This window comes from Hibiscus syriacus, unplaced genomic scaffold, assembly GCF_006381635.1.
Source record: "Hibiscus syriacus cultivar Baekdansim isolate YM2019G1 unplaced genomic scaffold, ASM638163v2 tig00110610_pilon, whole genome shotgun sequence".
Lineage (NCBI taxonomy): Eukaryota > Viridiplantae > Streptophyta > Magnoliopsida > Malvales > Malvaceae > Hibiscus > Hibiscus syriacus.
Window position 1 is genome coordinate 4,113,901 of NW_024062800.1, and position 15,227 is coordinate 4,129,127.

The 15,227-nt window shown below is 35.0% G+C and overlaps 1 pseudogene; it reads left to right on the forward strand.

Moving 5' to 3' along the window:
* Nucleotides 1–4,087: 4,087 nt before the first annotated feature.
* LOC120135674 lies at nucleotides 4,088–8,492 on the forward strand (annotated as a pseudogene).
* The last annotated feature ends 6,735 nt before the right edge of the window (nucleotides 8,493–15,227 follow it).

Below are 15,227 nucleotides of genomic sequence, written 5' to 3' on the forward strand. Positions count from 1 at the left end.
ATCTATAAAAATAATTATATAGAATAATTTTGACATTCTCACCTGATAATGAGAAGACGAAATCCAGATAAATACCAATACCTATTGCGAGTAGAAAGATAGAGATCGAAACAAATATGTCACACCCAATTTAGGGGCTAAAATTTTAGAAATTATAAAGTATTGGATTTAATTGGTATTTTGGAAGAAATTGAGGATTAAAGTGTAAAGTTGCAAAGTTGACAGACCATTTTATAAGGTGCATGAAATTCAGTGGCTAAACTCATGGTTTACCCATTTTTATTTTGGAGAGAATTATAAACTCTCCCCCGATTGTTTCTGCAGATTTTTCCCAATGTCTCTCCCCCTTTGACTCTCTTTACACTTCGATCTACTCACCGTCCGACCACCGTTTGACGAACCAAAACCACCATCGTGTTCGTTATCGACCGATGAACAAACCCCCTCAATCCTCTCGTCGTGAATCGATGTCGTTCGTTATTAATTTCAATCGAAAGTATAGTCGGTTTTAACTCAATTTCCAATGGTTTTCCGTCAATTCATGACCTCCCGCACCATAGTGTTCCTTATATCGTTCCGAGTCCACCAGTGATCTCCGTGTCTCCGTCGTCGTCGGCACGTGGAGATATGAGAAAGTCAAAGTTTCCAACGTTTCAGAATCAAGCTCTCCACCGTTCAAAATTGTGAACCAAGCTTAGTAAGTGTCTCAAAATGCCTTAAATTAATTTTTAGAAATTTTTTTAGGAATTTTTGGACAACCCAGGCCACTGCACAAGACCCACACGCCGCCCCTTGCGTGTGGGGATGGTTCTGCAAGTGAAAGAAGAAAAAAATAGGTTTGAATGGTTCGAATCGACCCGACCCATTAACCCGTTGACCGCGTTGACTGTTGACCGGCGTTGACTTCCGTTGACCACAGTTGACCAAAACTTTGACCGTCATTGACCGGGCATTGAACGGCCGTTGAAGTTTTCCTGGTAAACCTATCCTGACATTTTTTGATGTTATGTATCTATTTTTGGGGTTCATTTCACCAAATTCAAACCAGATAAGCTATTTTTTACTGATTTATCATCCGATTCGATCCGTTTTTTAGAATTAAGCTCCGTTTTTTATGAAAATTATATTGTTATGTATTTGAGGAATTATTGGAAGTTGAATTAAGGATCGACGTGTTCGAATGGAAATTAAAGGTCGATCAGTATTGCAGGAAATCGAGGTAATACTTTACTATCTTTTCATACTTTATGGAACAAGTTGATATTGGTAAATGCATGATTGAACATGTTTGGTCACTTTTGGGGTTTTAACTAATTCATACACTCGATATGAATGCGGTAGAAATTCGGTAACTGAATACGGCTCGGATGACTAATATAAGAAATAGAGGGATTGTTAGAAATAAATTACAAGTTCTGTGATTAGTGATAAAGGAATCAGCCCTGGATATGTAACTTATATTTTATATCATCAAAGGTTAAATGTTAAAGGTACTTGAACGAGAGATTATGAGAATACCCCAGTTTGGTTAAAGTACGAAAATACCCTTATGTTGTAAAATGACAAGAATAGCCCTGGAAGTTGGTTAATAACTCTGGAAATACATATTGAGCAGATGAAACTACTGATGTGTATGGAAAATGCTAGTTTTGCTTAGAAAATTTGGATAACCGGTTTTTAACCCCAAGAGGGTTTTTGCAAGATGCTAGAAGTATGTTAAGGGAATCATTTCAAGATCTGAGAATGTTCGGGAAAGCAATTAACCATAGGATCTCTAAATTATATTATTTTCGTTAAGAGTTAATACTGAAATTATCTAGTTAAGAAATTATAAAAATACCCTTAAGAGATAAAAATAGTCCGAGTTGACCCTGAATGAGAAAGTACTTTGAGGATTCGTACTTAACTCGATAAATTACAAATTTAATTATTAAAATCCTATCTTTGTACAGAAAATTCCTGATAACCTGTTGGTAACTTCTGAAAAGACAATTGACCTGAAAATCTCCGAGTTAAGAACAATTTATCGGGGGTGTTCTTTTGTCAGAATTGTTCGAAAGGATTGAAATAAATGATAAGTTTGAATTTAATAATAAGATCAGACAGAAGGGAATGATTGAAATACACTGGATTTGTAAAATGACCAAAATACTCCTGGAATGGAAATGACTCAAGAATATCACCAAGCCTAGGAATGAATGGATATCCTCAAACTTCGAAATGAAAGGAAAAATATTAAGCACCAAAATAACCAAAATACCCTTATGGCCTATACTAAGTAGATGTCTTGGATTAATTAAGGAAATCCAAATAAATATAGGTGTGGTATTGCTCTTAAAATTTATGGATCACATATTAAGCCGAACAACTAATGCTAGTGATATATCAGTACCAGAAAGACTAGATGTCACTTGAATGCGTGTTCGACTTCTCAAGTTTGGCTCGATTATAATTTTGGAAGTATTCAACTCAGCTCAACTATAGATCGCATTCGGTACTAAGAATTGGATATGCGTTAGACAAATTAACCACGAAGACAAATTGAACTGAACGAAAGTACAATATGTATCCGAAATTCAGAAATGTCTGAATTACTCTGGAAAACCCCGAAGTAACTGGAATGGACTTGACTACTAAATGAGCTAAGTAACCTCAATGACGGAGGATTAAGTAAGTGATTTGGATAAGTCTGGAAACTCTGATGAGTTTTGTTGAAAACATTTTGATATTTCGATATAACAAATAAATTAAATGAATTTTAAGATTTTCCAAATGATTTTCTAAGTATATTCAATAGAATTATTCGAATATCAAAACATTACTCCAAATATTTCAAAGATCATTTTTAATCCTTACTCAAGTGTAAAATTAAGTTTTAATCTTAAAACAATTTCAAAATAATTTTACAAAGAATTTCGAACCATTTCAAAGCCAAAAATTCCAGATTACTCAGAGGGAACCGATTCCCCCTGAATGGTTTGGCTCCGAGAAATCCAGAATGTTCGGAGGGAACCGATTCCCCCACAGGGGTACCGATTCCCCCCTTGTATAACGGTCGAAATATTTGAATTTTACACTTAGGGAATCGATTCCCCATAGGGGGTACCGATTCCCCCCACGCTCCAAATTGTTTTATTAATTGTTTTCACACTAAAACGGCTATATTATTTTCTCTAATCATCCCCAACGTTCAGAAGTGATTCAAGGTGTATTTAAGCAAGCTTAGAAGCCATTGATCAACAACAAGAAACATCAAGCAATTAGAATCAAGAGAGAATCAAAGAGAAAGCATCAAACCTCAAGTTTGAGCATTTCAAGCCTATTTTTCATTCAATATTCATTTTGCTTTCAAGAACACTTATTGTTCTCAATTGTATTTATTCTTGAGTGTTCTTTCTTTGTTCTAGAATTGTGCAAACATATTTTCCTTGTGAGGTTTTTCTTGTAAGTTTGCAAATTTGTATTTCTCTTTGAGAAAAGAGTGTTCTCAAGAATTGGGGTATATTCTTGAGGGAGTTGTAAGGTTATCTCTTTGGCCTCAAAAGAAAGAACCAATTAGTGAATTTGTTGGAAAATCCTTAGTGTGGATAGCTAAGGTAGTGAACGTAGACTTTGGTTGATAAAGTCGAACCACTCTAAATCGCTGTGCAATTTTTTTCAATTTTCTGCAAAAGCTTCCACCAAAATTTTTATTGCCAATTCAGCCCCCTCTTGGCCGATTCAGTCAATCGATTAACTCAACAATTGGCATCAGAGCCTAACTCATTTGAAGGTTTAATCTCCTCTTGAGTTGATTCGGGAAGAGTTATATCGATAATCAAAGTCATCAATGGCCTCCGCTTCAAACTTTGACTCCGGTCTCGATTCGATGCCCGTCAACAAGCCTTCTTTCTTCAATGGAGCTAGTTATGCCTATTGGAAGAATAGAATGATGTACTTCATTCAAGCAGGTGACATGGGAGCATGGAATGCCGTAGAAGAAGGATACATCAAACCTCTCACTCATCCAAGGTTGTGGAGTGAAGGAGAGACAAGAATGTTCCAGCTCAACTCCAAAGCCATCCATAACAATTTTTGTGCTCTTGGACCAGATGAATACGGAAGAGTTTCATCGTGTATAACCACCAAAGAAATATGGGACAAACTTCAAGTCACTCATGAAGGTACCGATGAGGTAAAGAAATCTAAAATTAGTATTCTAACGCATAGCTATGAAAATTTCAGGATGAAACCAAATGAAGATATCAAAGCTATGACGGATAGATCTTCAACAATTGTCAATGGTCTCAAATCATATGGAGAGATCATTTCAAATGAAAAGCTTGTGAGGAAGTTAGTCTACTCCCTCCCAAAATCGTGGCAATTAAAGAAGATGGCAATCATCGAGTCTAAGGACTTAACGTCCTTAACTCTTGAAGAGCTAATTGGGTCACTCCTCACTCATGAAATGATGCTCGAAGATGAGGTGGACCTCGACAAGATTGACGAGACACCAAAGGAGAAGGAGAAGAAGAAAAACATTGGAGTTACTCTCAAATCCACAAAAATGAGAGTGATTCGAATGACGATGACAAGGAAATGGCATTGTTTGCCAAACGGTTCAGAAAAATGATGAGACCTTATCGAGGAAGAAAATTCAAACGAAATGAAGGCCTCAAAAATGAACCAAAAGAGAAGGACCCAATCATTTGCTACGAATGCAAAAAGCCAGGGCATGTCAAATATGATTGCACACAATTGAAGAAAAAGGGTCAATCAAAGAATAAGCACAGGGCTCATGTGGCTACATGGAGAGATGAAGAAAGTTCCGATGAAGAAGAACAATAAGTAGCTAACTTGTGCTTGATGGCATTCGGGGAAGATTCTAAGGTAACCTCTAACTCATCCGATTTTGATGATTTATCCTATGATGAGTTATTAGAGGAATATAATGGGTTGGCTTCGGATTATGAGAAATTATTTTTAAAATATAAAAATGATGTTTCAAAATTGAAAAATGAAAACAAACTCATATCCAAAACCAACAACGATCTTGAAAGTAAAATCAAAGATTTGCAAATCAAACTAGAAGAGTTTGAAAAGAAAAATTTAGATTTGCAAAATTTACTTTCAAAGATCAATGATGATCATCAAAAGAAAATTGATGATCTTAAAACTTCCTTTGATAAAGTTGGAACAAAACATTTTGAAAAAGGTGGAAATTCAAAATCCAACTTTGTTAGAAAATGTTCTAGAAACTACAATCATAGAGGTCCCCAAAGAAATTCTAATGGAAAAATCGTTAAAAGTATGTGGGTTCCTAAAGAACTCATTACTACTAAAGATAAAAATATCCTACACAAATGGATACCTAAGGGGACTAGGATTTTGGAAACTAATGAATATGCACCCAAAAGAATTTGGGTACCAAAAATCAAAAATTAATCTATGTTTGTAGGGAAAGGAGCATTGCTACAAGGTACGGGAAACAAATTCAAATTCATGGTACCTTGATAGTGGATGCTCAAGACACATGACCGGAGACAAAAGCCGGTTCATTGAGCTTAACGCCAAAAATGGAGGAGAAGTGACTTTTGGAGATAATTCAAAAGGTCACATTGAAGGTATTTGTACAATAGGTAATACCTCTTCCATACAAATTAAAAATGTTTTATATGTGAATGGATTAAAGCATAATCTGTTGAGTATTAGTCAATTATGCGATAAAGGATTCAATGTCTTATTTGAAATTAATGGTTGTAAAGTCATTGACATTGCATCTAATCGGATTATGCTTGTTGGTCATAGAATAGGAAACATATAAATGGTGCATTTAGATTCTTTTGATATGACTAATTTATGCCTAGTTGCTAAGGATGAGCATGATAGTTGGTTATGCCATAGGAGACTAGGACATGCTAGTATGAGTGTTTTGCAATGTTTAGTTCAAGGAGAATTGGTTCGAGGGCTGCCTAAACTAAAATTTGATAATGATAAAATATGTGATGCTTGTGCTAAAGGAAAACAAAAGCAAGTTTCTTTTAAATCCATTAATGATGTATCAACTAGTAGAGTTTTACAATTGATCCATTTAGATCTTTTTGGGCCAACTAGAACTACTAGCTTGGGTGGAAAACAATATGCATTTGTCTTGGTAGATGACTATACTAGATATACTTGGGTTCTATTCTTAAGTACAAAAGATGAAGCATTAGAACATTTCATCACATTTTCAAAAAGTATCCAAAATGAAAAAGGTTACTCTATAACTAGTGTTAGGAGTGATCATGGAACTGAATTTGAAAATCTTGGATTTACTGAATTTTGTAACTCTAATGGTATTAGCCATAATTTTTCATCACCTAGAACCCCTCAACAAAATGGAGTTTTTGAGAGGAAAAATCGAACTTTAGAAGAAATGGCTAGAACCATGCTTTGTGAAAATAATTTGCCAAAATATTTTTGGGCGGAAGCCACAAATACCGCTTGTTATGTTGTAAATCGAGTAATGATTAGGCCAATTTTAAAGAAAACTCCATATGAAATTTTCAAAAATAAAAAGCCTAACATTAGTTATTTTCATCCTTTTGGATGTAAATGTTTTGTTTTAAACAACGGTAAAGAAAACCTTGGCAAATTTGATGCTAAAAGTGATGAAGGAATTTTTCTGGGTTATTCCTTAAATTATAAAGCTTATCGTGTATTTAATAAAAGAACTTTAGTTGTAGAAGAGTCTATACATGTTTTTTTCGATGATAATCCCCTTCCGAGGAAGGATTCTTGTGTGAATGATGATGTAGGTGTTATAAATACAAATGACGTTAGACATGACGTTGGAGAACCATCATCAAATGAAGAAACAAAAAATGAGGAAACTCATGATCCTCTTGAGAATCCAACCATTGAAGAAAGGGAAGTATCTTATCCAAGAGAGTACAACTATGTCAAGGATGGTGAAATTATAGGTGATCCATCCAAAGGGGTAACAACTCGATCTTCTCTTAGAAATATTTGTAATTATGTTGCATTTATCTCATACATAGAGCCTAAGAATATTAAAGAAGCATTAAATGATGAACATTGGATTATGGCTATGCAAGAAGAGATAAATCAATTTGAGAGAAGTAAAGTATGGACATTAGTTGAAAGGCCTAGTAATAAATCTACTGTAGGTACTAGATGGGTATTTAGGAATAAGCTTGATGAGAGTGGTAATATAGTGAGAAACAAGGCTAGACTTGTTGCTCAAGGGTATACTCAAGAAGAGGGCATAGACTATGATGAAACATACGCTCCCGTAGCTAGGATGGAAGCAATTAGAATGTTACTAGCATTTGCATGTTTTCATGAATTTAAATTATATCAAATTGATGTTAAAAGTGCATTTTTAAATGGTTTTATAAAGGAAGAAGTGTATTTGGAACAACCTCCAGGTTTTGAAGATTCAAAATTTCCAGACCATGTTCTTAAATTGACAAAAGCTCTTTATGGCTTAAAACAAGCTCCTAGAGCTTCGTATGAAAGATTGTCAAATTTTTTAATTAAAAAAGGTTTTTCAAAAGGGAAGGTTGACACTACATTGTTTCTAAAGCATAAAGGTAAAGATTTATTAGTAGTTCAAATTTATGTTGATGATATAATATTTGGTTCTACTAATGAAGTTCTTTGCCAAGAATTTTCTAAGCTAATGCAAAGTGAATTCGAAATGAGCATGATGGGGGAGCTCTCATTTTTCTTGGGACTCCAAATCAAGCAAAGAAAAGATGGCATCTTCATCAATCAAGCTAAGTACGTCAAAGATATGCTCAAGAAGTTTGGATTGGAAAATGGGAAACCTTATGACACTCCAATGAGCTCTTCAACAAAGCTTGACTTAGATGAAGGAGGTAAATGTATAGATGTCAAATTATATAGGTCAATGATTGGCTCTTTGCTTTATCTAACTGCAAGTAGACCGGATATTATGTTTAGTGTTAGCTTATGTGCTAGATTTCAATCATGTCCTAAGGAATCACATTTACTAGCTGTTAAGAGAATCTTTAGATACCTTAAGGACACTCCTAGTTTAGGACTTTGGTATCCTAGAGACTCTAGCTTTAACTTGCATGCATTTTCTAATGTGGATTATGGAGGATGCAAATTAGATAGAAAAGCACCTCCGGTACTTTCCAATTCCTTGGAAATATGCTAATTTCTTGGTTTTCAAAGAAACAAAATTATGTTGCATTATCTACCACTGAAGCCGAATACATTTCACTGGTAGTTGCCAAGTTTTATGGATGAAACAACAACTTTTTGATTATGGAATTGAAGTAGGTACCATTCCTATCAAGTGTGACAATACTAGTGCTATTTGTCTCACTAAAAATCCCATCCAACACTCTAGAACTAAGCACATTGAAATAAGACATCACTTCATTAGAGACCATGTCACTAAGGAAGATGTAGTTCTAGAATTTGTTGATACTTTGCACCAATTAGCGAATATCTTTACAAAACCCTTAGACAAGGAAAGATTTTGGACACTTAGGAGAGAATTAGGTTTGACCAACCTATCTTCACTTAGTGTTTAAAATAATTTTGGAACTTTTAAGAATAAATGAAAAATGCTTATAATAATAATTTTTGATTGCATTCATTGATATTAGTTAGGGGGAGTTTATGATTCTTGATGAAAAATTAATTTTATGTTCAAATATTGTTTAAAGATTAATTTAATTGTTTGAACATAATTAATTTTCAATATATGAGTTGCCAATACCACTAGAGGAAATTAATTTAGTATTTTGGGTGTTTAAAATCGGATTTTAACATTTTGGTGCAGAGGGAATCGATTCCCCCTTTAGGGAACCAATTCCCCCTTTGAAGGGGAACCGATTCCCCCCACAGGGGAATCGATACCCCCCTGGGGTTCTGGTTATACACGGTAGAATCCTTCAAAATCCTCAAAAATCCTCTCCTTTCTCTTCCGCCGTTCCCTCTCAACTGTCTCCCTATCTCCATTCTTCCCTCAAATCATCGATTTTAATCGGAATTCACTTCAAATATCATCTCCTAAACTTGCAATCATCATTAAAATCGTGCAAACAACATCAAAATCCACTCAATCTCATCATTCAAGGTAAAATTTTCTAAACTCCCTATTTTATTGATTTTGAACATAGGACTTGTTTTAATTAGTTCTAGGATGAACTTTAGATCGGGCATTGATTGTTTAGTGATTAGAAACTAGATATTACAACCAATTTCATCAAAAACACAAGAATTTTCCAATTTTTTTTTTAAATGTTCGAAATTAAAAAAAATCAATTTTCAAATTATTGTGTTTTGATTAAATTATGTTGTTGTTATGAAAACTATACATATATTGTTTCTCAAAACCATATTTTTCAAAAGGTTTTCAAAAACTTTACCCATTAGGATTGATTTAGAGAACCTTGAAATATTGAGGACTCAATTGAGTTTTGGGATTGATTGAATTGCATACATGTGTTTTCTAAATTGCATGTTATCAATTCTATTCCGATTTCCTAAACCATGTCCAATCCTAAACGTGCTAGGTCATCATCTAGTCGCTCACACCGTCAACCAAATCCACCTCCAAATCCTCCTCCTATTCCAATATCTAATCCTAATCCCATTTATCCTAACTTGACTATCCAAAATTTGTGTTTCAATCATCCTGGTCCTAGAAATCATCGTTTTTGGTATTATCAATATTTTGACTCTTACAATATCTGGGAAGAACGTATTCCTTCTTGTCAAGCTATGTTAGCTATCAATTTTAAATATCTTCCTCTTTTACAAGAGTGGAAATTTGATAAACTCTTTGACCTTGAACCCATCGTTTACCATCAACTTGTTCGTATTTTCTATTCTAATGTCGTTTGTGTTAAAAACCAAACTGAAACCGAAACCATAGGAATTCGTTCCTACCTCCTAGGACAATTCTTATATATTGACTCAGCTTACATAGCCAATACATTCGGATTAGATAATGATGGTATTTCAAATGAAAAACATGTTTTAGGATCTCGTTATAAAAGAAGGGATAGTGCAAGTGTCTTAGACCTTCATGAACGTTTTCTTCATCTAATGATTTCTTGGTGGTTTCGACCATTCGGAGGTCGTTATTCTACTCTTAGAGCCTTAGATCTTTGGTGGTTACATTGTTTAGAAAACAATATTAAAATTAACCTACCTCAGAATATTTTTGTTGAAATTGTTGAAACCGTAAATCTTGTTCCTAACAAGAAACTCTGTTCATCTCTTGTTTACGGTTGTATTTTGAGTAATATGTTTTCCAAAGCTGGGCTTAGAGTTGGTCTAGATGCCGTTTTTCCCCTTAAGAAACAAATTAACCTTCTTTCCTTAATGAGAGCGGGATAGATTAAGGATAAGGAAACCGGTGAATGGGTTTGATCTTCTGCAAATACTCCGGGAGCTAGTTCTTCAAAAGCTCCACCCGAAGCTGACGAAGATCTCGAGCTTGAGCAATTAATGCGAGACATCGATAAAGCCGAAGATGAGCCTGGGCAGCCCGAGGAGAAAGTACAACAAATGCATCAAATGCCTCCATATTTTCAATCCTCTATGGAGACATTCGATTTCCGATATGCTACCATGGATTTGCGCTTTACTTCTATAGAATCCCACTTATCCACAATGGGAGCTCAACAATTAGAAATTCTTTGGGAGATGCGTGCAAACAATGAAGCAACCAACGCGCGTATTAATGACTTCACTCACGAAATGGTCGCTATGCGAGCTCGTTTTCCTCCTCCTAATTCTGATATGTGATTCTATGTTTTGCTTTGAACTCCAAACTTATTGTTTTAACATTTTGAATATTTTGGAATGATTGAATTTGTGGATTGATTGACTTTGAATTTGTTTGGATTTATGAATGGTTAGAAATTATCTATTTGGTGTGATTAAATTTATTCATCATTGCATCATTTACTTCATGATTAGATATATGACCAATTTTTCCATTTCACATTAACTATGAATATTGATTATGAAACTAATGGCTAACATTTCTCTTGCTTGTGATCTTAGCAGCTTAAAATATAATCAATTGGCTAAATGATTTCAAAACCTTGTTTAATTCTTTAAAATGTCTTTTTGATTTAACAAAAAGGGGGAGAAGTGTTAAATGTGTTTTTTTAATGATAAATGGGAGAAATGTTAAAGTAAGGGTGAGTAATTTCAAAACTTGATTTCAAAATCTCAAAATCTTAAAATTACTAAAATGTTTTGTTATATCAAAAAGGGGGAGATTGTTGAAAACATTTTGATATTTCGATATAACAAATAAATTAAATGAATTTTAAGATTTTCCAAATGATTTTCTAAGTATATTCAATAGAATTATTCGAATATCAAAACATTACTCCAAATCTTTCAAAGATCATTTTTAATCCTTACTCAAGTGTAAAATTAAGTTTTAATTTTAAAACAATTTCAAAATAATTTTACAAAGTATTTCGAACCATTTCAAAGCCAAAAATTCCAGATTGCTCAGAGGGAACCGATTCCCCCCAAGGGGGTACCGATTCCCCTCTGAATGGTTTCGCTCCGAGAAATCCAGAATGCTCGGAGGGAACCGATTCCCCCCCCCAGGGGGTACCGATTCCCCCTTGTATAACGGTCAAAATATTTGAATTTTACACTTAGGGAACCAATTCCCCATAGGGGGTACCGATTCCCCCCACGCTCCAAACTGTTTTATTAATTATTTTCACACTAAAACGGCTATATTATTTTCTCTAATCATCCCCAACATTCAAAAGTGATTCAAGGTGTATTTAAGCAAACTTAGAAGCCATTGATCAACAACAAGAAACATCAAGCAATTAGAATCAAGAGAAAATCAAAGAGAAAGCATCAAACCTCAAGTTTGAGCATTTCAAGCCTATTTTTCATTCAATATTCATTTTACTTTCAAGAACACTTATTGTGCTCAATTGTATTTATTCTTGAGTGTTCTTTCTTTGTTCTAGAATTGTTCAAACATATTTGCCTTGTGAGGTTTTTCTTGTAAGTTTGCAAATTTGTATTTCTCTTTGAGAAAAGAGTGTTCTCAAGAATTGGGGTGTATTCTTGAGGGAGTTGTAAGGTTATCTCTTTGGCCTCAAAAGAAAGAACAAATTAGTGAATTTGTTGGAAAATCCTTAGTGTGGATAGCTAAGGTAGTGGACGTAGACTTTGGTTGATAAAGTCGAACCACTCTAAATCACTGTGCAATTTCTTTCAATTTTCTGCAAAAGCTTCCACCAAACTATTTATTGCCAATTCACCCCCTTCTTGGCCGATTTAGTCAATCGATTAACTCAACAAGTTTATAAGATGTACTGTCCTTATGGGTCATGAACTACAAATCAAGCACGTCAGTATTTCATGATATCGTGGAAGCGTGGAAATGAAATAAAGACCATTGGAAGACCTATTCAACGATTATTCTGAAGATGATTTATGGACAATATTTTTTTGTATTAAAGAGTGAATGCCTGAAGGACAAAGAATGAACCGGGCAACATGCATTAGTTTTGGGAGTTGTTCAGCTTGAGTTATTTCGATAATCCAATAGATCAACACAAACTATAAATGTCTTGAACCTTCATTTCTTTCTTATCAACTCAATTCATATTATGAATAACTGATGATTATGTCAGTTAATGAACTCTTCCAGTAGTGATTCTAAATTCTAACATTCTATCAGTATACTGAAGATCCGTGTTTCTTTGTCTGATAAGATTATCCAGTACCTCTGAATAATATCTGTAAACTCTGGTGTGTTCCCTAATCACATGAATATTTTATTTTATTTTCGATTTGAATTATGTTATGATACTTGACCTGGATTCTGATTTGATACTTGACATGGATTTTGATATGATATTTGACATGGATTCTGATTTGATACTTGACCTGAATTATGTTTTGATTTTTGATATATTCATTTACGGACGGAACATGTTTTATTTGGGGAGTATTATTGGAGGAAGAATACTTGAAGGCTTGCTTTGTGCTCAGGGCCTTACTGGATGTGACGGGGTTGTATGGTTTTGGGGAACCTACACATTTTGTTCGTGACGGATGGGGGTAGTGTTCATATATATATATATATATATATATATATATCTTTTAAAAGATCTGTATCTTTTTACTGTTTTACGGGAACACACTAGATAACCTATTCTGATCTCCTGAACTCAGTCATTCGAAATACTTATCTGAACTGAAAGATCATTGTCTGTTACCACCTGAAATATCAGTAGGATCTCCGCTCAGCATACAAATCTGTAGATGTTCCGAACCAATAAGGAAATACACATTTATCTATATCTGCACGTTCTTCAGCATCATTTGGTAGTTCTGTATTACTAAGCTTTCCGAAGCTCACCCTGTTACTCACCTTTTCAGGTTAAAAGAATCGTACCAGTGCATCTATCGACATTAGTAAAGGAGTTCTTTAGGCGTTGCTTGCAAAGTATGGTACATGTGATTAAGGGGCATGTAATTGTATTTTGTCTTATGTTTTATCTCTGCATACTGATAAATCATTCTATAAGTTATATGTTTTAATAAAAGTTTTGAATTTTCCACTATTTTTACAGTGGGTCGCTCTGGTGGCCCTAATGTGACTCTCCAGATCAGATCGGGTTACCTGCAATGGTCTGAGGGGATTACATTTAGTGATATCAGAGCTATGGTTGAGTCAAGTTTTTCAAGATAGATCGGCCGGTCGAATTTTAAAAAGATGTCTGATCAGTACATGCCCCTAGAATACAATCATATTTCTCTTAGCCGGAACTCCAAGGCTAAGTTCCTATCTGTAACAAGCAAACCTATGTTTTATCCGGTAAGGCTTTACCTTTTCATGAATGAATACCAGTAACGTCTATTTGAATTATGTAAAGTACCTCACGAGCCATTTTAGAGTTACTCATCTGTGAAATTCTGATTCAACTCCAGAAATGAAATTGGGATATGTTATCGCTCTATGAGCCTATTCTCGTAACCAATGTTGAATTGATTCTACAAGGATAAATTTGTTATGATTCTTTTATTGGAACGAGGGAGAACTCTAATGAGAATGTATACTCAACTGGTTAAGGATTAATTGAGGATCCGTACTTCTGTAAAAGTTACTTGAAGGTATGAAAGAACAGATGGAAGTTTCATTTATGAATTTTTGTGATTTGAATGAATTTTAAGGACGAAATTCTTTTAAGGAGGGGAGAATTATCACACCCTAATTTAGGGGCTAAAATTTTAGAAATTATAAAGTATTGGATTTAATTGGTATTTTGGAAGAAATTGAGGATTAAAGTGTAAAGTCGCAAAGTTGGCAGACTGTTTTATAAGGTGCATGAAATTCAGTGGCTAAACTCATGGTTTACCCATTTTTATTTTGGAGAGAATTATAAACTCTCTCCCCCGATTGTTTCTGCAGATTTTTCCCAGTTTCCCTCCCCCTTTGACTCTCCTTTCCACTCTGATCTACTCACCGTCTGACTACCGTTTGATGAACCGAAACCACCATCGTGTTCGTTGTCGACCGATGAACAAAGCTCCTCAAGCCTATCATCGTGAATCAACGTTGTTCGTTGTTAATTTTAATCGCAAGTACCATCGGTTTTAACTCAATTTCTGTTAGATTTTCATCGATTCACGTCAATCTGACCATCCATTTTTTACACCTCCCGCACCATCGTGTTCCTTGCATCGTTCTGAGTCCACCGGTGATATCCGTGTCTCTGTAGTCGTAGGCGCGTGGAGGGGTGAGAAATTCAAAGTTTCCAACGTTTCGGAATCGAGCTCTCCACCGTTCAAAATTGTGAATCAAGCTTAGTAAGTGTCTCAAAATGCCTTAAATTAATTTTTTTAAAAAAATTCGGGAATATTTGGATAACCCAGGCCACCGCACGCGCCCCACGTGTCGCCCCTTATGCGTGGGGATGGTTCTGCACGTGAAAGAAAAAAAAATTGGTTTGACCGGTCTGACCCGACTTGACCCGACTGACCGACCCAATCCGTTGACCGGCGTTGACTTCCGTTGACCACAGTTGACCAGAACTTTAACCGGTGTTGACCGGGCATTGAACGACCGTTGAGTTTTTTCGGGTAAATCGATCATGACATTTTTTATCGTCCTGACTTCGTTTTTGGGGTCTGTTTCGCCAAATTCGAACTCGGTAAGCTGTTTTTAACTGATTTATCATCTGATTTGATCCGTTTTT